Genomic DNA, 19,566 nt, shown 5'->3' with positions numbered 1-19,566 from the left:
ATGTTTTTTTTTAGCATTAAATCCTAGCTGGAAGAATAGCAATACTGGGTCAGACCAATGGACCATCTAGCCCAGTATCCTCCTTCCAACAGTGGCCAACCAGGTCACACGTACCTAGCAGAAACCCAAATAGTAGCAACATTTCATGCTACTGATCCCAGAGGACGCAGTGGCTTCCCCTATGTTGTCTATCTCAATAGCAGACTATTGACTTTTCCTCCAGGAACTTGTCCAAACCTTTTTTTAAACCGAGATATCCTAACCACTGTTACCACATCCTCTAACAACAAATTCCAGAACTTAACTATTCTTTGAGTGAACGCATATTTCCTTCTATTTGTTTTAAAAGTTCAATGTAACTTCACTGAGTGTCCCCGGTTTTTTAATTTTTTTTAATCTTTCAAAAAGTACATAATCAATTCACTTTTACACATTTTACACCACTTAGGATACTGCAGACCTCAATCATATCTCCCATCAGCCATCTCTTTTTCAAGCTGAAGCGCCCTAACCTCTTTAGCCTTTCCTAATAGGAATTCCATCCTCTATCATTTTGGTCGCTCTTCTTTGAACCTTTCCTAATTCCGCTATATCTTTTTTAAGATACGGCAACCAGAACTGAACATAATACTCGAGGTGAGGTCACACCATGGAGAGGCATTACAGTATTCTTGGTCTTATTTACCATCCCTTTCCTAATAATTCCTAGCATCCCGTTTGCTTTTTGGCAGCCGCCACACACTGGACATATTCAGCATATTGTCTACAACAAGCCTCAACAAATTTTCATTAAATCTAGGAACCAGCCACTGAGACCTCTCTCACTTCTTTCCCACCCCTCCAACATTGTCTGCAGTGAATTTTATTTTTTTCTTGGGGGGAGGGGGAAGAAGAGGGATGGGAATCTCCTGCCAGATCAGCAGTAGCTCTTTCAGAAACTGATTTACTAAGGCTCTTTTTCTATTCTACGTCTCTGGGCAAAGAAACTTTAGCAAATCAGTTCCTCAAGGTGCCTGGCAGAGCCAGCAGTCTCCCTTCCCAAAGCATGCTGTCAGCTGTGCAACAGCAATGCCTTGATAGGTGAAGCAAAGAGGCAACTGCCTCTGTTTCATATGTAACCATGACCTCGGTCCCCATCAATCTCTCTCTCATGCCCCCCTCCTCCAACCTTCACCCAGTCAGTCTCACTCATGCCCCCCTCCTCCAACCTTCACCCAGTCAGTCTCTCTCATGCCTCCTCGCCCCCTCATTTATGTCCCTATTTGCAAAACTGCCTCTGAAACAGCTTTTCTGGCTCTGCACAGTGATTGGACTCTCCTCTGTACTGGGATTCTCTAAATGTCCTGTTTCAATAGTATCCTTCAAGGATACTTCACACCAAACCATGCGCTCCTGGGTGACTGTCGCCCCCCCCTCCCCACATTTTAGTTTAAATGCTGCTCTCTCTCCTTTTTAAATGTTAGTGCCAGCAGTGTGGCTCCATCCCGGTTAAGGTGGAGACATCTCTTCAGAATAGGCTCCCCTTTTCCCAGAATGCTGCGCAGTTCCTATCAAAATCCCTCATCCTTGCACCATTGTCTCAACCACACATTGAGACTTCAGAGCTTTGCCTGCCTCTTGGGTCCGGCACGTGGAACATTTCCAAAAATGCTACCTTGAAGGATCTGGATTTATCTCAATTTCAGCTTTATATCTAAGAGCCTTAATTTGGTTTCCAGAACCTCCCTTCCAAATTTTCCTACATCATTGGTACCCACATGTATCATCAAGACAGCTTGTTCCTCCCCAGCACTATCTAAAATGCTATCTAGGTAACGCGTGAGGTCCATCACCTTTGCACCAGGCAGGCAAGTGACCAGGAGATCCTCAAGTCCAGACACCCCTCTACCCACATACCTAATGACTGAATCACCAACTACAACAGCCATCCTAACACTTCCCTCCTAGGCAGAAGCTCCTGAAGACATCTTCGGTGCGAGAAAATTTACATCCCTTGGTGGGCAAGTCCTGGCTACAAGATTACTTCGTACTTCACCAGGGTGATGCTCTCCTTTTAGGAGACCTCCCTCCTCCAATGAAGCACAAAGGCTGCCAGACTGAAGGTGAGACTTCTCTACAGTGTCCCTGCAGGTCTTTCTCCATGTACCTCTCTATCTCCATCAGCAACTTATCGTCCCCCTGATAAGTCCCTTTCATCCTTTCTCAGTGACTTTGACGCCTGGCTTGCCTTCTTCCATGATCCTTCCTCCCCCTCTCTCATCCTTGGTGACTTTAATATTCCTGCTAATGATCCTTCCAACTCTTATATTTCCAAGTTACTCGCTTTAACGTCCTCCTTTAATCTCCAACTATGCTCCACCTCCCCCACTCATCAAAATGGTCACTGTCTTGATCTCATCTTCTCCTCCAACTGTTCACCCTCTAGTTCATGCTGACCTCCTTCCAATCTGCTCTTTTACGTGCCAAACAGGATTATTATATCCAACTGACCAACTCTCTTGGCTCTAATCCTCGACTTCTCTTCACCACATTGAACTCTCTCCTCAAGGTGCCCCCTCCCCCAACTCCCCCTTCATTATCTCCTCAGACCCTTGCTGAATTCTTTCACAACAAGGTTCAAAAGATAAACCTTGCTTTCTCTACCTCACCACCTCTCCCTCCTCTAGTCCGTTTCCCTCATTCCCTTTCCTCCTTTCCTGAAGTTACTATTGAGGAAACTACACTTCTCCTTTCTTCCTCAAAATGTACCACCTGTTCCTCTGATCCCATTCCCACCCACCTTCTTAATGCCATCTCTCCTACTCTTATTCCTTTTATCTGTCACATTCTCAACCTCTCACTTTCCACTGCGACTGTCCCTGCTGCCTTTAAACATGCTGTGGTCACACCTCTCCTTAAGAAGCCTTCACTCGACCCTACTTGTCCCTCTAATTACCGACCCATCTCCCTCCTTCCTTTTCTCTCCAAATTACTTGAGCGTGTGCTGTTCACCGCCGCTGCCTTGATTTTCTTTCCTCACATGCTATTCTTGACACACTACAATCTGGTTTTCGCCCTCTCCACTCAACCGAAACTGCGCTTACTAAAGTCTCCAATGACCTATTACTGGCTAAATCCAGAGATCAATATTCCATCCTCATTCTTCTTGATCTTTCCGCTGCTTTTGACACTGTTGATCACAGCATACTTCTCGATACCCTGGCCTCACTTGGATTCCAGGGCTCTGTCCTTTCCTGGTTCTCTTCCTACCTCTCCCTCCGCACCTTTAGTGTTCACTCTGGTGGATCCTCTTCTACTTCTATCCCTCTGCCTGACGGCGTACCTCAGGGTTCTGTTCTTGGTCCCCTCCTCTTTTCTATCTACACTTCTTCCCTTGGTTCATTAATCTCATCCCATGGCTTTTCCTACCATCTCTATGCTGATGACTCCCAAATCTACATTTCTACCCCTGATATCTCACCTTGCATCCAAACCAAAGTTTCAGCGTGCTTGTCTGACATTGCTGTCTGGATGTCTCAACGCCACCTGAAATTAAATATGACCAAAACCGAGCTTCTCATTTTCCCCCCCAAACCCACCTCCCCGCTCCCCCCATTTTCTATTTCTGTTGATGGTTCTCTCATTCTCCCTGTCTCCTCAGCTCGAAACCTTGGGGTCATCTTTGACTTCTCTCTCCTTCTCTGCTCATATCCAGCAGATTGCCAAGACCTGTCGTTTCTTTCTTTACAACATCCGTAAAATCCGCCCCTTTCTTTCCGAGCACTCTACCAAAACCCTCATCCACACCCTTGTCACCTCTCGTTTAGACTATTGCAATCTGCTTCTTGCTGGCCTCCCACTTAGTCACCTCTCCCCTCTCCAGTCGGTTCAAAACTCTGCTGCCCGTCTCGTCTTCCGCCAGGGTCGCTTTACTCATACTACCCCTCTCCTCAAGACCCTTCACTGGCTCCCTATCCGTTTTCGCATCCTGTTCAAACTTCTTCTACTAACCTATAAATGTATTCACTCTGCTGCTCCCCAGTATCTCTCCACACTCGTCCTTCCCTACACCCCTTCCCGTGCACTCCGCTCCATGGATAAATCCTTCTTATCTGTTCCCTTCTCCACTACTGCCAACTCCAGACTTCGCGCCTTCTGTCTCGCTGCACCCTACGCCTGGAATAAACTTCCTGAGCCCCTACGTCTTGCCCCATCCTTGGCCACCTTTAAATCTAGACTGAAAGCCCACCTCTAACATTGCTTTTGACTCGTAACCACTCGCCTCCACCTACCCTCCTCTCTTCCTTCCCGTTCACATTAATTGATTTGATTACTTTATTTATTTTTTGTCTATTAGATTGTAACCTCTTTGAGCAGGGACTGTCTTTCTTCTATGTTTGTGCAGCGCTGCGTACGCCTTGTAGCGCTATAGAAATGCTAAATAGTAGTAGTAGTAGCAACTCCAAGTCTGTTTATTCTTCTAGCCTCAAGAGAATAGACTCATTTTCTGAGAGCTAGAAGATCTTTGCATCAATCACATATAACCTCTCGCCAACTAGGAGATAGTCAAACATGTGACACAGTGCAAATGACTGGACAGTATCCCTCTCACTCCTGGACTTCTGTCTGCATCTTATTACAGTTGTTTAATTACAACTTGTTAAGGTACTAGGGATATTAGATATAAAGAGATTTAAGATTATATGGTATGCCGTGTGATTTATTTAATATTTGCTTCTCAGAAAGTAATGAAATTTAATTAAAACTAAGAAAACTCCCCTCTTATCCTAATTAGAATAACTGATTATAAATGAAGAGATGTGCTACGGGTGGGTGGGTATGAAGACTGAACTAGGTCCTTCTGTGCTTCTAGAAGTTAGCAGCTAGCTGTTAATGCTGTAGGTTATGACAGTTAAGTTTCTACCTCTAGTAGAAAGTTCAAGTTTAAGACTATGGGGAAAGTGTTTTACACAAAGGAAACTAGTTAATAAAGTTAAAGTTTGCTTTCTTTTTTTCTTAATTCAAAACTTTCTATCAATAAACCTACAATTTCTTTTTTTATCCCCAATCTTTACAATCACCAAAGCACAGAGCAAAATAATGTACACTCAACCCAATCTTGACCCTCCCTTATTTTGAACATTTCTTGGTCTCTAAGATCCTAATGTAGCATCTACTATGGGCCGAGGCTGTGCCCTCCCTGGTCTTCAGGCGCAAACTGAGAACATGTACAATTGTGTGCCAACTGAGGAAACAAATTACATACACCTACTAAAAAAAAAGCAAAAGGACTAAAACTCTTATTTAAAAAAATGCAAAATTACCTGTCTTCCTTTAATCATTACTACAACAGTTTAAAGGTTTTCTTTACAATTCATCTGAGTTACACAAGTTCCATCTTGTACAGTAACTTAAGACCTATCAGTTTAAAATAATATGATTTGCTTCTGATCATTTGTATATTAGAAACACTTGCTAGTTTGTACTGTGTCTTTTTCAGTCTGCTAACAGACATGAGTGAAATACTGACAAGCTATAAAGTACCAGAACACAATTTCTCTGATGCAAGGTTCCCCATTAGGAGTCACGGATAAGGAAAAGAATCTAGGTGTCATCGTTGATGATACGTTGAAACCCTCTGCTCATTGTGCAGCGGTGGCTAAGAAAGCAAATAGAGTGTTAGGTATTATTAGGAAAGAAATGGAAAACAAAAATGATGTTATAATGCCTTTATAATCGCTCCATGGTGCAACCGCACCTGAGTATTTTTCTGGTCACCACATCTCAAAAAAAAGACATAGTGGAGTTAGCAAAGGTACAGAGAAGGGAGACAAAAATGATAAACGGGGATGGGAAAACTTCCCTATTAGGAAAGGCTAAAGCAGCTAGGGCTCTTCAACATGGAGAAAAGACAGCTGAGGGAAGATATGATAGAGATCTATAAAATAATTAGTGGAGAGGAACGGGTAGATGTGAATCATTTGTTTACTCTTTCAAAATATACTAGGACTTGGGGGCATGTAATGAAGCTACGAAGTAGTAATTTTAAAACAAATTGGAGAAAATATTTCTTCACACAGAATGTAATTAAACTCTGGAATTTGTCAGAGAATGTTATAAAAGAAGTTAGTATAGTGGGGTTTAAAAAAAAAAAAAAGGTTTGGATAACTTCCTAAAAGAAAAATCCATAAGCCATTATTAACATGGCCTTGGGGAAAATCCACTGCTTATTTCTAGGATAAGCACCAAAGCACCATAAAATGTATTCTACTGTTTTGGGATCTTGCCAGATACTTGTGACCTGGGTTGGCCACTGTTGGAAACAGGATGCTAGGCTTGATGAACCTTTGGTATAGCAAATGCTTATGTTCTTACTTATACACTGAAATGCATCACCAACTGTATGAGGAGAACACAGAGTAGCAATGACAGCTCTTCGCAAGAAGAAAACTGCTTCTCACCCAGTCTGCATTATTGTTTTCAATTTTGTTTGTGCTGTGTTTGGTTTTGTTTACTTTATTATTTCACTATGTAGTATACTCTTTGTACAATGTGAAGAGTGAAAAGGCAGATCACAACTTTCATTACTGTATACTGCCCTGTTAAAACAAATACTAAGCTGCATATTGTGTCAAAAAATAAATGTTGATTTTCCTATTATTTCTGCACCAGCTCTAAGGCGGAACCTACATCTCGATATACTTTGCCTCATGCGGCTGTGAAAACAAAGGCACAAAGTAGCCCACAATTGCTGGCAGATCAGACTTCCTTTTTTTTTTTTTTCTGCATTCAGAGTCAAACCCAATTATGTTATTGACTATGGAAAACACAGGACTCATTTTTCTAGAGGTGATTTTCAGTTGCAGTTTTAGTTTACAAAACTTATTTTCTAAACAATATCACGGAGGAACACAACAAGAGCAGTCAGACACACAAACGCATGACAACTCTACTTTCATCTTCAAACTATGCAGAAGGTTATGACACATTTCTGTAAAGACAAACGAGCTTCCACATTCAGTTGCAAACTGCCACGAACAAGAAGTCATATACATAGTAACATAGTAGATGACGGCAGAAAAAGACCTGCACGGTCCATCCAGTCTGCCCAAAAAGATAACTCATATGTGCTAATTTTGTGTATACCCTACTTTGATTTGTACCTGTGTTCTTCAGGGCACAGACCGTATAAGTCTGCCCAGCACTATCCCCACCTCCCAACCACCAGCCCCGCCTCCCACCACCGGCTCTGGCACAGACCATATAAGTCTATATACACTGTTTTCAACATCATTACCCATAACAATATTACCAAATAATAACACAGAAGTGCTGTTAGATAAGCTGCTGAGGGAGACAAAGTCACGTAATTCCATTATTTATTTAAAAAAAAAAAAAAAACACAGAGCTGACTTCCTGCAGCTCTTTGGGAACTTTCTGAAACGGCCCGTTAGAACATGCACTTCAAAAGCAAGGGATCAGGAGAGCTCACCACCAAAAATCTGTCTGAAAGCGACGTTCATAAGCAGGGAGACAAAACACACCACGACAAGCCTAAACAAAGCCATGCCGTTGTTAGCTGCCACAATAGGTTCATAGTGACTACAATGATCAGCATTAATATTGTTTCAGCTTGGGTTTGGTTTGGCTAGAGATATCTCAAGTACCATCAGGGCTTACGTTCTGCAATATTGTAAGACCTATACATGTTTAAAGAAAAAATTTTTTTATTTTTATTACATTTGTACCCCGCGCTTTCCCACTCATGGCAGGCTCAATGCGGCAGGCAATGGAGGGTTAAGTGACTTGCCCAGAGTCACAAGGAGCTGCCTGTGCCGGGAATCGAACTCAGTTCCTCAGTTCCCCAGGACCAAAAGTCCACCACCCTAACCACTAGGCCACTCCTCCACTAAAACAGAATACTATTAAATACAAAATGCAAAGGCAGGTCAGGCAGTCAGAAAGCCTGGTCTCTAATGTTTTGGAACAGACCCTGCATCATTTTGATAGCCTCTCTGGACTTAGTCTACTCTATATGCTTTACAGGTAGATATCAAAATCTACACAATACTCCAGGTGAGGTCTCACCAGTGCCCTGACTGGTTGTGAAAACAGGCTCATAGTGACAGGATCCCAGCACTGGAATAAAAAAACAAAAATTAGGACGGGGGAACTACTGGTGTAATAATCACTCCAAGGTCTTGCAAATCAGTATCTCACCCCACCCCCCCCACCCCCACAATCATACACTGTTCTTAATTTGCACACCCCAAATGAAGCACTCTGCACTTTTATGCATTAAAAAGTTTAGATGCCAAGTACTTAACCACTCCTTAAGCTTTCTTACCTCTCCTCTCATTCCATCTACTCAAACTACTCATAGCTGAAAGTCCAGCTTTGAACAAATATGAGAGTTATAAACAAGGCATCGTGTTTCTTTTCTTTTTTAAATATACAGAAAATAGAATTAACACTTTAAAGATTTGAGCAAAAGTACTCTCTTTTCCAACTCTTAATGCAGTTCTGAAAATAAACCAAATAAGAAAGTAATTAATGTAAACAACTTTTGCATTTTTTTAAATCTTCTACTTAGCTCTTTATAAGTCAACATCCAAATAAAACATTCTTTTACTAATCCTGAAAAATCCTCAAGCAAGAGCTGCTGTCCAGGAGCATGATTTAGTAAATATAACTTGGTCTTTTAAATAATTGACCAAGTTTGATCATTCATGTACTGTATTTTTTAGAACAAGGGCCAATAAGTCACTCAAGCTTTTATTTAATCAAATCTATCAATTTTTTTTCTATCTATTCCAACATGCATATTAGAGAAGGGGACGGGGACCCGCGGTAACCGCGGAGATGGGGACAAACTTTGTCCCAGTGTCATATTCTAATTTGAAGCCTGTCAATGAACTAAAGTGTTATTTATGCTCGATTGATGCAGACGATATTTTGATTTTTTGGAAAAACAAGCAATCATGCCTGGCCACAGCTTACAAAATTTGCATGGAGGATCCTGTACATCCTGCTACCAGCACAGCTTATAAAAAGACATCTTCTATTGCAGGAAGGACTGTGGAAGACAGGAGAGCTAGTAGACTGAATCCTGAGATTGTTGATGACTTCTTATTCATCCACAGATTTAAAAATCATAACTGTGCTTCATAGGGCATATTTCTCCCCTCTAGGGCATACACAACGGGTTATATTTTGTACCCCTGGACATTTTAACAGGGTAGATTAGGATTCCTTGGGGTAGTAGAAGTCAGCTATTGTTGGGGTTGAAAAGGTAGAGTGTGATGGTGGTGGGGGGGGGGGGGGGTTATTATAGTTCCTCAATGTTATTATTGTTTTCTATTTGTAATTTATACACAACAGTTAAATAGCATATTGTTCCTGTTTATATTATAAAAATATCTATATATATATAAAAGGCAACCCCAACGTTCTGAAGCCTCCACGGAAGTTGAGGTGCCCGAGATATCCGGTGTGCCCTGGAGTGTCTGCACCGCCCTCGCGTCAAAACGTCATGACGTCGAGGGCGGAGCTATAACACTCGCGGCCCGAAACCGAAACGCCACAGGCACGGCGGCGCAGCAAACAAAAAAAAAACCAAAACCCTACCCACACACAGCGTCGCCAACACCGAACAAGGCGAGTAGCTCGGAGGGAGGGGGCCCCTTGCTAGCGCCCGTTTCATTGCCCTCAGAAACGGGCATTTATTCCTAGTTTAAATATAAAGTCATAAGTGTTCGAGGCTTCTGCAGATGAGAACAGAGCCCACGGGGACGGGATGGGATGGAAACGGGGACAAACTTTGTCCTCGTGCCATTCTCTAATGCAAATATCCAAAACTCCATGTTTAAAGAGTATTTATCTGTCAGGAAAAACAAAAGGTGGTTATTAAGACAGCATCTGACAAGCCCATGCTCTAATACTATAAATTCTACTGCTAGCTGATGCTGCTGAGCCCCCTTTATTCACGCAGCAGCTGTTACTTAGATATGCAGCCAACACCTCCAGGCAAAAAACGCACACACATAACCCACAAGTCAACATCTTCTATGCATATCATTTCATGCAGTTATCTGTCTCATTGATATGAACCTACTCCTACTGGTTCTGTATTACCACCACCCTGTCACACAATGAAGGGTATTTTCGAAAAAAAAAAAAAAAAATCATCCAAGTCAGAATTGGGACATCCTGCTCAAAACGTACAAACAAAAACCCTACACATCCATCTCGCAGCCATTTTTGAACAGGAAAAATGTCAGGATTTCCAGTTTGAAAATACGTGAGAACGATGTTCTTGCATTGAAAATGTCCAACATGAACAGCTATTTTCCAAAATGAAACATCAAAAAATGAACGCCAATAAAGCAGGCACAAAAATGTCTGTGTGGCCATTTTTGTACAAATTATGCCAGACGTCCCTGCAGAGCAGAGGGACAGCCTAGTGATCAGTGCAGTGGACTTTAAACAATGGGACCCAGGTACACATCCCACTTTAATTTCTTTATATATTATTGTGAGCTCTCCAGGAACAGATAAAAACCTACTATACCTAAAGGTAAACCAACCCAAGAGCCATCACGCTTGCATGTAAATTTATATGTTCTAGGAGGGCTCACATATTTGTACAGAAATAAGAGTTGGAGTTACACCTGGGTCCCATTGTTCAAAGTCTACTGTACAGACCACTAGGCAACTTTTTACATTTGCTTGCTACTCTATTAGGAATGACCATAATAGCTGAAGCTCTCATACGACCTGGTATCCACTGTCACTTTGAATTCTTTTTTTTTTTTTTTTTTTGGGGGGGGGGGGGGTCAGTAATCACTGGGAGATTGAGGAGTTGTTATACCTTCATCCCTCCAGTGGTCAGCTGTTCAATCAGGACACCTTTTTGTACCTTAGAAGTGATTGAAACAGGTAAAAACATCCTTTTTTGCCTTAGACCTGACTTCCCCCATTCCATTTTCACTGAAAGATATCCTAATTTTGGGCCTGCCCCAGGCCCACCCAAAACATACCTCCAACATGCCCCCTTGCTATTGGGATGAACTGCAATGTAAAATGTCCAAATTCTGCCTTACAAAATTGTGATTTGGACATTTTCAGACAATGGCCAAAAAACGTCCATGTGCTTTGAAAATGAGCACCAATATTTCAAATAAAAATAATTCTGATGCAACTATTTGTGGCTCTGTTAAGGATCATAACCATACGCTACCAATATATAAATATATATTTTCTATTAACTAACCCATAGAATTTGATTCTCTAGTCAACAGGTTAATTTTTTTTTTTTTTATTTTGCAGATCCTGCACTAATTTTTCCATTAGCATGTGGGACTTGACAAAATTAGACACAGGAACACTTACTGTCTCCTATTAAGTTGGGGCTAAGTGCTCCTGCATTAACCCTATGTTATCCAGTTAGCATGCACTAATCTGAACACACTATGCTTCCATGCCCATTATCCCATAACATGCTGCCTCCTGAAAAAAATTACCCACAAAATTATGTGCAATTAGCATGCATGACAGGCAAATTACCATCAAACACTTGTAATGCATTGTACAGGAAGCCTTTTTCCCCCCACGCTACAGCTTACCATGGTTTAGTAAAAGGACCCCCAAGTGTTTTATTTAAAGAACTCTAAAGCAGTTTGAGGAAAAGCTGCCTTTATGATGCTAACCTAGCAAGTTTTGGGGAGTAAGTCACACCTTTGGCCAATATACAAAGATACAATTAAGTTATAACTTTTTCTTAAACAAAATTTTCTTTCTAGTTCCAAAAATCAGGTTGATGTTCCTGGTTTGGAGACAAGTATTAATACAACCTCAAAATACAGCACAAAAATAACCAGAAACAACTTTGTAGGAGAAAGAGTATACTTTCACAGCAGTATTCAGAAAAACCCAAGAGAACAAGCAAATTTTGCTCTATAACTAAAGACGAGCTTAGTATACGCCTGTTCTTTCCCCAAACAATAATTTGCAAATCGGCGTCAATAAACATTTTGCAGAGAAAAAAACAGCGACGATAAGCACAAAGCGAAGTAAACCTGCTCCAAGTACGTGTGCATAGATATATAGATATATACACACACACAAAAAGTATTTCTGGGACTTGTAGTCTCTCTCCACCAGGTTACGCTGAACCCGATTACTGTGGAACCACAGAAACACTACAAATCCCAGCAGGACCCGGGGCAGCTGCAGTGTGCGATCAGGAAGAGAGCAGTTACCCCTTACAAACTGGGCTCCGCTTTAATTACTATACAGATAACAAGTTTAAAAATTTTTTAACTGATTTTCCCCATCAACATTTATACGTTAATAAGAATCTTCAAAAGTTTGCACTCCTTCCTCACAGTGTAATAAAATTAAAGTAACCAGCAAGTGAGGGAAATCCCGAGCACAGAAGAATACTACATGAACATTAACTAGGATACGAGTTCGGGGGAATAAATTGCAAAGAACCTGGGAAAGCTAAGCGACTGCGGACCCGAGCTCCCCTTACCTGCGCTGCAGCTGCTGCAGGAGGAGGAGCTGGCTCAACCCTTCTTCCTTCGGCTCCGTCTTTATTTCTCCGGGCGAGAAAGCAGAGTTTTAAATTCAAATCAAACACAATCCAAACAAAAACAAATAAATAAAAGCTCTCTCTTCCTCAGCAGCACCGAAAGCCAAGTAAACCGGTCATCGCCGCAGAAGCCAGTCCAGCCTTTCCTGATAGGACCGCGCGCACATAAACATTCGCAGCCCAGCAGCAGCAACAGCTGCGGAACTAAACCCCAGGCCAAGTGAGGAGGTTGAGGAAGGGGCGGGGTCCATTGAAGCTGGAGCTCCTCCCCTCCCGCTGTATGGTTATGGATGGCTTATCCAACCTCCTTGGTTGAAAGGCCCGACCTCATTAGAGCTGTACCGTTTCACCTTCTGATGTCACAGGGCAGGCAAGTAAAACGAGTCACCCAAACTCCCGGCCCAGAACGCAGCAATCCTGCTAGCGCGTGGGCACCCCTTCCTCATGACGTCACGCAACAACACGTCAACTGTTCGAGGGTAGTACCCAAGGAGTTCTCAATCAAATCTCGTTGGTGGTACTTCTTCTTCTCCTTATCTAACCTCCTTGCTAACGCCCATATTAGCCAAAGAGGTTGATCTTAGCTTCAGTGGGCGGAGCTGGCGGGGTGAAAGGGACAGGATTGGGGAGGAGACCTCCCGAGACTGTGGAACTCTTCGACTGTAGCCATCCAATCAACACGACTCTTTGATCCCAATGGGCGCTTCCCTTCACAACTGCCCCTCCTCCTCCGAAAAATTCTCCTCCCTTTTATCGTTAAAGGGAAAGGGGAAAGGCCAGGGTGGATGGAAACAGCTGAGTGCGCAGTCGTAAAGGGGCGTGTCTTTGCTTTTCTTCCTCCAATCAGAGCCACTGCAAGAGCAAGAAAATACCGTGGGCGAGGCCTTGGCCACTGTGTTGTTCCTGAGGTTTAATGATCGCTCGGGCTGGAGTTTGGGCGAAGCTACACCTACGCATCCGCACGCACACACCTAGTAGAGCAGTTCTTTTTTTTTTTTTTTTTACTTTCCATACATTTTGTTTATAGAAATCTTCATAGTACGTTTACATTAAAATTATGTTTACAAACGTGAATGAGCTGTGGGATGCCATATCTTGAAACAAAGTATTAGGAAATTGTTAGTCATAATAAGATTTATATAAACAAAAAGGCAAATAGCTTTATCTTGATATTCAAAATAAGCTTGAAATTGGAATATCTTAACATCCGGTATGCTAATATGCAACAAAACAAGTTTTTAAAAAATCTTTTATTATGTAAACATATGCAAATAATCAATTTTCATGGAACAAAATATCGAGCAAATTAGCATGTGTTAACTACTACGGCACAAGTGCACAAACTGGTGGTTCAGTGGTTTGCTAATTCATTTGTGCTGGGGTGGGAACTAGGTGAGTAGAGAGCTGCACGGCTTCCGTCCCCGCGGGAATCCCGCGGAAATCCCGCGGGGACGAGGCAGTTCCTGCGGGGTTCCCGCGGGGATGGAAGCAGTTCTGCGGGCTTCCCGTGGAAATGTAAGCTGCACCTGCACCAGCCTCTCATCTACCGAATACCAATTTATTTGAGGGCTGTCTCCTCCTCCTCCTCCTCTTCTTCCTTGCTTTAGCAGCATAAATGTGGAAAGTCTTCCATTAAGGAGGTGGTAGAGTCACAAATGATGACGGAATTCAAAAAGGCGTGGGATGAACACAGAGGATCTCTAGTTAGAAAATGGAAGTTATATAAAAGCTAACCTTAAATGGCTGCATGTGTGTGGGTATGTCAAGTGACACTTAGATGGCGACTCTGGCTGTGATGAACTAGAGCTGATACCTGGCAGACTTGTATGTTCTGTGTCTCATACATGGCAATCTGGTGTAGGATGGGCTGGAAAGGGCTTAGACAGCAACTTCAGTGGCTGGAACATGAGGACAGTGCTGGACAGACTTTTACGGTCTGTGTCCCACAAATGAGAACATGAATAGGCTGGAGTGGGCTTCGATGGCAACTCCAGCAGTTGGAACATAAGGATGGGGCCAGATAGACTCCTGTGGTCTTTGTTCCAGAAACACGAAAGAAAGACCATAATCAAGTATATAGTATCACACTCGTTGATTTAATGATGAATTGATCATGAGTGTGACTATTGGGCAGAGTGGATGGACCGTTCAGGTCTATTTGCTGTCACTTACTATGTTATTATTAATCCTCTTTGCTCCCAGGCTGGTGCACAGACCTCAGCTCTGACACAGGCACGAGAATCAGATGTCACCTGACCTACTGGCACGTGCATGTGGCGGCCTCTCAGCACACACTGCCAGTGAATCAGTGACAAATCTTACATGTGCGCACCAGAGTGTTCCAAGTTCCAACTTCCATTCCTTCCTTGCCTACAGTGCTGTGGCTCAAATCCAGAAAGAGACTGAGGGAGCTGACTGGAACTTTCTTTTATGTACTATTAAATTCTTACGGGGATGGGTGGGGATGGGTTAAATTCTTGCGGGGACGGGTGGGGACGGGTTGGGATGGTTTAAATTTTTGCGGGGATGGGTGGGGATGGGTAAGATTCCAGCAGGGACGGGTGGGGATGGGTAGGATTTCTGTCCCCGTGCAACTCTCTATAGGTGAGGCATGGGCTGAAAATGGGCATGGTTAGCATATTGCAGCTGGCACAGAAAATACACTTTGTGTTAACTGTCCATTGTAGTGTTAGCATTGAATCACTTAGGAGCCCCTTTACAAAGCCAGAGTAGGGCTACTGCAGCAATGGCTCTTAGTCCAATAAAAAAGGTATCATCTTATTTTCTTTTGTAGGTTTTGTTTTATTTCTCTTTATTACCTTTAAAAGTGGACTAACACAGCTACCACATCACTCTACTAGTGAGAAGAACAAAAGTGACAAAAGAAGACATATCTCACCCCAACCCCCCCCCCCCCCCCCCCCCCCCACACACACACACTAAAAAAACATATGGAAGAAAACATGAATCTCTTATCACTGACAAAAGTAAATTTGAAGAAATAAAGGTTGCCTTTCTAGATGTCTAATATAAGGTGCACACAAATCTTGAAATTGATTTGTTTTCACTTGTAGTGCATATGTTAAAGTTTCCCTTGTATATTTATTTAAGTTACATTTGTACCCTGTGCTTTCCCACTCATGGCAGGCTCAATGCGGCTTACATGGGGCAATGGAGGGTTAAGTGACTTGACCAGAGTCACAAGGAGCTGCCTGTGCCTGAAGTGGGAATTGAACTCAGTTCCTCAGGACCAAAGTCCACCACCCGAACCACTAGGCCACTCCTCCACCTCTAATACTGTATTTAACCATTCAGTCCCCCAGATTCTATATATGACACACATAATTGGGCGCCAATCTAAGATATGCACCCAAATAAATTGGCTAAGGAGCCAATTAGTGCCAGACATGGCCATAAGTGAGCTTATCTTTCCCCCTAAACCCACCTCTCCTCTTCCCCCATTCTCTATCTCTGTGGATAACACTCTCATCCTCCCTGACTCATCAACTTGTAACCTTGGGGTCATCTTTGACTCCCCTCTCTCTCTCTTTCTCTGCACATATCCAACAAACTGCTAAAACTTGTTGTTTCCTTATCTATAATATCACCAAAATTTGTCTCTTCCTTTCTGAGCACACTTCCAAAACCCTTCTCCTTCTTACCTACAAATGCACTCAGTCTGCTGCCCCTCACTACCTCTCTACCCTCATCTCCCCTTACGTTCCCGCCCGTAACCTCCGTTCACAGGATAAATCCCTCCTCTCAGTACCCTTCTCCACCACCGCCAACTCCAGGCTCCGCTCATTCTGCCTCGCCTCACCCTATGCTTGGAACAACCTTCCTGAACCCTTACGCCAAGCCCCCTCCCTGCCCATCTTCAAGTCTTTGCTTAAAGCCCACCTCTTCAATGCTGCGTTCGGCACCTAACCCTTACCGTTCAGTGAATCCAGACTGCCCCAATTTGACTGCCCCGATCGGACCGACCGTTCACTTGTCTATTAGATTGTAAGCTCTTTGAGCAGGGACTGTCTCTCTTTGTTAAATTGTACAGCGCTGCGTAACCCTAGTAGCGCTCTAGAAATGTTAAGTAGTAGTAGTAGTAGTAGTTATCCACACTCTTACCACCTCTCGCTTAGACTATTGCAACTTGCTTCTCACAGGTCTCCCACTAAGCCATCTCTCTCCCCTTCAATCTGTTCAACACTCTACTGCACCACTTATATTCTGCCAGTGTTGCTATGCTCATATCAGCCCTCTCAAGTCATTTCATTGGCTCCCTATCCGTTTCCACATACAATTCAAACTCCTCTTGACTTAAAAGTGCATTCACTCTGCAGCACCTCAGTACCTCTCCACTCTTCTTTCCCTCCTTCCTGGGAACTCCTATCATCGGGTAAATCTCTCTTATCTGTACCCTTCTCATCCATGGCCAACTCCAGACGCCATTCTTTTTATCTTGCTACACCATAAGCCTGGAATAGACTTCCTGAATCGGTACGTCAAGCTCCAGCTCTGGCCGTCTTCAAATCCAGGCTAAAAGTCCACCTTTTTGAGGCTTCTTTTAGCTCCTAATTTCTATTCACTTGTTCAGTACCCATGTCTGTTTTATAATTCCCCAGGGGCAGCCCAAGACAATCTGCTGTTCCGAGGCAGGGATGAGATACCAGAACCAAAACTAAGACGTTTTGAGCTAGACCTGTTTTTATAATGAATAAGACAAAAAAGGTGCCCTAAATGACCAGATGACCACTGGAGGGAATCAGGGATGGCCTCCCTTTACTCTCTCTCAGTGGTCACTGATCCCCTCCCACCCCACCCCCACCCCAAATGTGATTTAAATCATTACTTACCAGCCTTTATGCAGCCTCAGATATAATACTCAGGTCCATTAGAGCACCATGCAGATCCCTGGAGTATTCTAGTGGTGGATGCAGTGCACTGCAGACAGGTGGATACTGAACAAGCGAATAGGAATTAGGAGTTGAAGCCCCAAAAATGAAATTACCGCAAGAGCCACATGGTAGCCGGGCAGTAACTCCAATTTGGCGCACGTTGGGCACGCGTGGACGCTTACGCAGCTTAGTAAAAGAGTTCCTTAATCCTCCATTGCCTCAAGTACAAACTTAGATTCTGAGACCTCCAGAAACAGGGAAATATCCAGTGTACCTGACTGTAACACACCTTGAGCTACTACTGAAAAGGGTGTGAACAAAATCCAAATAAATAATAGCATAAATCACAAAAGTACTATTACAATCCCTGTGATGTTTAAGCTCAGCTGAGTTTATGAATTCCCAAGTCATAAGACAAGTCTTGCAAAGTCCATGCTTAAAGTTCCCTGCCAGTTTATATCTTGATTATTACAATTGGATGTTTTATCCAACAGTTCTTTTAAATGTTGTCCTCTCACAATTACAACAATAGCGCACGATCATTCAGAAAATACAAATAGAAAATCAAGGTTTTTACACTTGTGGCAAAAATGGCCTTAGCACCCTGGAAAGACCTGCGTAAGGGCACACTAAAGACTATTTTTATCACAGCTTAGTAAAAAGACCCCTAAGAGAGGTTCTTATCCAGTCAACTTACGCTGAATGGGCTCTGAGGGAATATTCACTACCCAGATAGTGTTGCTGAATATCTCCTTTGACCACAAAATCCAAAACCAGCTATTGTGTTGGTGGTCCAGGATTGCTGTCTGGGTGGAGCCAGCACTCAACTGGATAAAGTGATAATGTTCAGCCCTTAACCGGTTAAGGTCCCTTAATACAAAGCGACAGTACCTGTACTGCCGCTTTGCTGCACGTCATTTCGTCACTGCCACCAGCCCACCGTGGGAGCCATTGGTGCGATGGATATATATATTCTTTTTTTGCTGCCGGGGTCTTACCCAGTGGTAATCGGGCAGTCACGCACTGCCTGGGTTAGCGTGGGAGCCCTTACCATTTCCTTTTTTTTTCTTCCCCTTTTACCTGCTGTGGTAAAAGGGACCTCGGCGTGTGGATTTGCCACCACAGGGCCCCTTTTACCGCAGCTTGGTAAAAGGGGTCTTAAGTTAACCAGCACAATAGGACCACATAAATAGTGGTCCTATCTTTGGCCAGTTTAGTTTAACTGGTTAAGTGGCGGCCATCCATATATACCCAGATATTTAACACCAATGCTTAAGGAAAGACTGCAAGTGGAGTCAGAAAAGGTGCATGAAAATGATCTCAGCTAGAATAGAAGAGGAGTTATTTACTTGAAATTCTTACATACTACCTACATCACATTTAATAAGCAATCAAAGCAGTTCACAATAAGCATTTCCTGCTACAAAGTGTGCAGCTGGTGTTAGTCCTGTGTGTGTGTGTATTCTCAGTTCTTGCCATCAGCTGCTCCATCTCTGTTCTGTTCATTACTTGCCACTGCAACTGTTATTTCTTCCTTCAACATGCTGCAATCACTCTGTTCCTCATAAGCACTTTACTGGACTCTACTTACCCTGCTGTCATCCAATTTCTCTCTTCCCTTTCCCAAATCGCTTGAATGAGCCATTCATATCCACTGTCTTAACTTTTATCTCAAACCAGTCTAGATCCAGCCCAGGGTGGTTTCCGCCCTCTGCATTCCACAAAAACAGATCTTCCCAAAGTCTCCAGGGACCTCTTTATGGATAAAGCCTAGGGCTTTGACTCAGTTCTCATCCTCCTTGACCTGTCTTCTCCTACACATTACTCAACTGGATTTAGTGACTGTCTATCTTGGGATGTTTTCTTAGCTTTTCCATCACACTTTCAGTGTTTCCTCTTCTACTGCTGCTTCAATATGCTATGCTATTCCAACTTTTCTATTCTGCTAATTTCCCTCAAAGAATCAAAGCAGGATAAATCCTTCTTATCTGTTCCCTTCTCCACTACTGCCAACTCCAGACTTCGCGCCTTCTGTCTCGCTGCACCCTACGCCTGGAATAAACTTCCTGAGCCCCTACGTCTTGCCCCATCCTTGGCCAC

The 19,566-nt window shown here is 43.1% G+C and overlaps 1 protein-coding gene across 2 annotated transcripts in view; it reads right to left on the bottom strand.

Moving 5' to 3' along the window:
* The window catches only part of SIPA1L3 (signal induced proliferation associated 1 like 3), a 292,368-nt gene extending 279,349 nt beyond the window's left edge, over positions 1 to 13,019 (bottom strand). For both annotated transcript variants that reach the window (XM_030217319.1, XM_030217321.1), the window contains exon 1: positions 12,515 to 13,019. The gene's annotated coding sequence lies outside the window, so the exon portion shown is untranslated. The remainder of the gene's footprint in view (positions 1 to 12,514) is intronic.
* Between the last annotated feature and the right edge of the window lie 6,547 nt (positions 13,020 to 19,566).

The sequence above is a fragment of the Microcaecilia unicolor genome, chromosome 11 (assembly GCF_901765095.1).
Source record: "Microcaecilia unicolor chromosome 11, aMicUni1.1, whole genome shotgun sequence".
Classification (NCBI taxonomy): Eukaryota; Metazoa; Chordata; class Amphibia; order Gymnophiona; family Siphonopidae; genus Microcaecilia; species Microcaecilia unicolor.
This window is presented reverse-complemented; position numbering and strand designations above follow the sequence as displayed.